The sequence below is a fragment of the Theobroma umbraticum genome, unplaced genomic scaffold, assembly GCF_002168275.2.
Source record: "Theobroma umbraticum cultivar Fairchild unplaced genomic scaffold, ASM216827v3 scaffold_44.0, whole genome shotgun sequence".
Taxonomy (NCBI): Eukaryota; Viridiplantae; Streptophyta; class Magnoliopsida; order Malvales; family Malvaceae; genus Theobroma; species Theobroma umbraticum.
Genome location: NW_018397255.1, coordinates 11,705,497 through 11,711,145, shown reverse-complemented (window position 1 = coordinate 11,711,145; position 5,649 = coordinate 11,705,497). Strand labels below are relative to the sequence as shown.

Genomic DNA, 5,649 nt, shown 5'->3' with positions numbered 1-5,649 from the left:
AATTACCCATTATCTTTTGAATTTCCTAATTTTGATATAGTAATATCTCCTTGATGAGAGGGATTTTGCTTATAAATAAACGTATGGGTCCCTAACTCGAGGCAACTTCTTAAAAACAAGTACCGTATTATCATCACTGAAAAATTACCATTTGCGTTGGAAGAAGTATCAAAAATAGACTGAATAACTCTAAAAGTGAGCTTGTGAATGAAAAAGCTAAACATTTGCTATGACTAGAGGTTAGTGTTGTGATCTTTATTGAATTTTGATTTGGTGGGTTTATTTGCAGTGAAGAAAGATGCATTGTTATCAAATAATAATTGATATTTGCTCATATTTATTTATTTCAACTTCTACTATTATTCATTATTATGTATATATATATATATGTAGCTGTGAATATATTTAACATGTGGTATCAAAACGAGAATAATCTTTGTCTAGCATATTTGAGATATAATTCTAATTGTATATTTATAATTTTTTAATAGTATTTTAGAAAACTATTTAAAGAAATAATGAGCTAAATGCATTTATAATATATCTTTGTCATGTTTCTAAATTATTTGAATCTTCTATGGCATATATATTTGATTTGTTAAAATAAATATTTTTTGCCTTGTTTATATGCTTGAGCCCCAAAGTGAGTGTTTTTTTATTTTAAAAAAAGGGTCCATAAACTCTTCGTTTTTATGTCTTTGACCACTTCACCAAATAGGTCTATTTCCATGTTTGTTATGCAACCTAAGCATTTTACTGGGCTTATTTGATTAGATAATCTGGACTAAAATTTTGGGTTTGTAATCTGGACCAGAATAAAGAATATTGAGTTTTATCTTTTTATTATATTAGTCTGGGCCAAAGTACACAATATTTGGCTGAGCATATTTATATTATTGACTTGAGTCAAAAATAAATAAATATTGGATTTATTTTTATATAATTTATTTGGATCAAAATAAGTGGATATTGAGCTTAGTCTATTTATGTTTTTATTTGGGCTTATTGGTTATTAATTTGAATAGACTACGTGTCCAAAACTAATGGGCCAACAAACCTAAAAAAGGTAAACTCATTTAAATGAAGCTAATTTTGGATCTAATTTTGTTTTCTAGATCTAATTTATTTGACTAAATTAATCATGGAAGTAGTTTAATTAGTCAAAATTAAGCTCATTTATTTATTTATTTTTATTTGGTCAAGACATTATTAGTATAATAAATTAATTTATATTGTCTTGATTATTATAGTGATGTCATGTGATCATATATATTTAAATAATTGAGATTAGTCATAACATCTTAATTATGATAAGATATACATTAATATATATATTATTTGGATCACACCAAGTTTAAATGACATCATATTCTAATTAAACATGTTTATATAATTGTTTTACCCTACAAGGAAATTATTATATTTTCATGATTAATTAGGATGGAATAGAAATTATTTTATTTCTTAATTAGCCCACAAGTATTAGGAAATATTAATAATTTTTAGTTTCATCATAAAAATTAATGAATCATTATGTGTTAGAATCTTTGCCCACAGGTAGATTTTGATGACATGTCGATTCATGTATATTTTAATTTGTCTTACATTGGTAAGCTTATCTTTATAATTGATGGTTTATGCCTCATATATTATTAAGTAAGCATGTTTATTTACTTATTTATTTATCTGTAGTTGATCAAACTTTGATGGTTTCTAATGATAAAGTTTCCTACTTGAGTGGTGATAATTATAAAGGGTGGAAGGAGAGTGTTCTTCTCCATCTAGAATGCTTAGACCTTGACTATGCTCTTCGTAAGGATGAGCCTACCGTACCTGTGAGTACTAGTACTCTAGCTGAGATAGCATTATATGAACGATTGGAGTGGTCAAATCGTTTAAGTATGATGTTTATCAAATCTCACATTATGACTAGTATTCGTGAGTCGATACCTAATTGTAAGAATGTCAAGGATTTAATGAAGGCTATTGATGAGCAGTTTGAGTCTTATGATAAAGCATTTGATAGCACCCTAATGAGCAAATTGACATCAATGAAGCTCACTGGCGTTAAAGCCGTCCGTGAGCACATTATGCAAATGAGGGATATTGTTGCTCAATTAAAGTCCTTGAAGATAAAGATTTCTAATAATTACCTAGTGCACTTTATCCTGAACTCTCTTTCATCTCAATATAATAATTTCAAAATCTCTTATAACATACATAAAGATAAATGGTCAATTAATGAACTTTTGACCATGTGTGTTCAAAAGGAAGTAAGATTGATTCAAGAAATGAGTGAAAGTGCATATCTGGTAACAGAAAATAATAAGCAAGCCTTTAACAAGAAAGGAAAGGGAAAATCGAATGTAAGTGGCAAGTCGAATGTACCTACCTATATTGGAATGAAAAACAAATCTAAATGTTTCTTCTATAAAAGAAGGGACACATGACGAAAAATTATCCTAAAAGGAAGGTTCGGCTTGAATAGAAAGGTAATCTCATATCCTGTGTGTGTTATGAATCTAATATGGTTTATGTTTCCCATAACACTTGGTGAATTAATTCTGGTTCTACAATCCCTATTTCTAATACCGTGCAGGGTTTTCTAAACCTAAGGAAACCAATAAAGAGTGAATGCAGCATCTATTCTGGAAATCGGATGCCTTCATGTTTGGAAGCAATTGGAATGTGCAGACTAGTTTTATCAATTGATTTTGTTTTGGATTTAGAACAAACTTTTTACATTCCAAGTTTTCCTAGAACTTTAATTTCTGTTTCAAGACTTGTACCTATGGGTTTTTCCTTCAACTTTTTTGGAACATCCTTTAATTTATTTAAAAATGCAATGGTTGTTGGAAATGGTACAATGGATGATGGTTTATTCAAAATTCATTTAAATAATAGCATTCCTTATAGTTTGATGGCTTCACATGATAATGTTGGTATTAAATGTTGTGTTATGAATGAGAAAACTGCCTTGTTATGGTATCGGAGATTGAGGCATATCTCCATTGAGAGAATCAAAAGATTAGTAAACAATGAAATTTTAAAAACTCTGGACTTTACTAGGTTTGATACTTGTGTAGACTGCATTAAAGGAAAGCAGACTAACAAGACTAAGAAAGGTGCCAAGAAGAGTTTTGAAATTTTAGAAATCACACACACTGACATTTGCTACCCTAATATGTGCTCAAGTGGTCAAAAATATTTCGTCACTTTTATAGATGATTACTCACGATTTATGTATCTTTACTTGCTTTATAACAAAAATGAAGCACTGAATGCTTTTAAAATATTCAGAGGTAGAGAAACAATGTGAAAAACAAATTCAAATTGTGAGGTCAAATAGAGGTGGTGAATTCTATGGTAGGTATACAGGAACTGGACATGCACTTATTCCATTAGCTGAGTTTCTTCAAGAGCAAGGTATTATAGCTCAATACACCTTGCCTAGCTCACCATCTTAGAACAGTGTAGTAGAAAGGAGAAATTGAACATTAATGGATATGGTAAAGAGTATGCTTACTTACTCCAAACTTTCTTTATCCTTGCGGAGTGAAGCCTTTAAAACAGCAACATATATATTAAACAGGGTTCCAACTAAGGCAGTTCTTAAAACACCATTTGAATTATGGAAAGGTTGGAAATTGAGTTTAAGACATATACGCATTTAAGGTTGTCTAACTGAAGTTAGGGTTTACAATCCAAAAGAAAAGAAGTTGGACCTAAGCATTATAAGTGGATATTTTGTTAGATATGCTGAAAAGTCCAAGGGTTACAAGTTTTATTGTCTAAATCATACAAATAGATTTCTTGAATCAAGAAATGCTAAGTTTCTTGAGATAGATGTGGTTAATAGGAGTGATCAACTTAAAAACTTAGTTTTTAACGAAGATCATGTTATTAATACTACTCCTACATCAAGTAACACATTGTTTGTTCATCCAAATAGGATGGACATTGAGGAACCAATTATTCAAGCTCCATGTCCTATTGAAAATGCTTTAGGAGATCTTATTGAGCAACCACCATATTGGAACAACCTATTGAACAATAATTTCCACAAGAGGTTGTTGATACAACATTAAGAAGATCAACTAAGGCAAGAAAATCAACAATTTCTACAGATTATGTTATGCATCTACAAGAATCTGACTATGATGTTAGTGTCAAAAATGACCAGAAATGTTTTCATGATCAATGGAAAGTGATAAATCTAAATTTTGGTAGGATGCTATGAAGGATGATATGGGTTCTATGGCAAATAATCAAGTTTTGGATTTTGTTAAATTACCTAATGAGGTGAAGCCCATTGGCTGTAAATGTGTATTTAAAACCAAAAAAGAATCATTAGGCAACATTGAGAGATACAAGGCCAAACTTGTTGCCAATGGATTCTCACAAAAGGAAAGAATTAATTATCGAGAGACATTCTCTCCTGTTTCAAAAAAGAATTCTTTTCGTATCATCGTGGCATTAGTTGCTCATTTTGACTTAAATTTACATCAAATGGATGAGAAAAAGGCATTCCTCAATGGAGATTTAGAGGAAAAGGTTTATATGAAACAACTTGAAGGGTTTATTTCTAATAAAGGTGAGCACTTGGTTTGTGAGCTTAAAAAGTCCATATATGGACTGAAACAGGCCTCACGTTAGTGGTATTTGAAGTTGCAAAATGTTATCTCTTCATTTGGTTTTGTACAGAATGTTATGGATCAATGTATATACCACAAGGTTAGTGGGAGTAAGATCATCTTTCTGGTTCTATATGTATATGATATTTTGCTTGCAACCAATGATATGAGATTGCTACATGAGGTAAAACAATTTCTTTCTCGACATTTTGACATGAAAGATATGGGTGAGGCACCTTATGTCATTAGCATCAAGATTCATAAAAACATATCTCAAAGTATCCTGGGTTTATCTCAAAAGGCCTATATCAATAAGATTTTAGAGAGATTTCCTATGAAAGTTTGTTCACCTAGTGTGACACTTATTGTAAAAAGTGACAAGTTCAATTTGAACCAATGCCCCAAGAATGAACTTGAGAGGGAACAAATAAGAAACATTCCACATGCTTCAACTATTGGAAGCTTAATGTATGCTCAAGTCTATACTAGACCAGACATTACATTTGCAGTTGGAATGTTGGGAAGATATCAAAGTAATCTAGGCTTAGATTATTGAAAGGCTACAAAAAAGGTCATGAGGTACCTTCAAAGGACTAAAGATTTCATGCTTACATATAGATGATCTGACATCTTGGAAGTTGTTAGATATTCAGATTCAAACTTTGCTGGTTGTGTTTATTCTCAAAAGTCAACATCTGGATATATCTTCCTGCTTGCTGGAGGAGCTATATCTTGGAGAAGTGCAAAGCAATCTTTGGTTGCTACTTCTACCATGGAAGCTAAGTTTGTTTCTTGTTTTGAGGCTACATCACAAGGTATTTAGTTGAAGAGTTTCATCTCCTGGCTTCTAGTTGTTGAATCAATCTCTAAGCCATTGAAGTTGTATTGTGACAATTCTATTGCTGTGTTCTTTGCTAAGAATAATAAGAGTGGAAGTCAAAGTAAACACATCGACATTAAATACTTAGCCATCAAAGAGCACATTAAAGCAAATGAAGTGCTTATTGAACACATT

The 5,649-nt window shown here is 31.0% G+C and overlaps 1 pseudogene; it reads left to right on the top strand.

Annotated features, from left to right (window-relative positions):
* Positions 1-5,649, top strand: part of LOC110429389 (uncharacterized) — a 9,834-nt pseudogene that overhangs the window by 2,079 nt on the left and 2,106 nt on the right.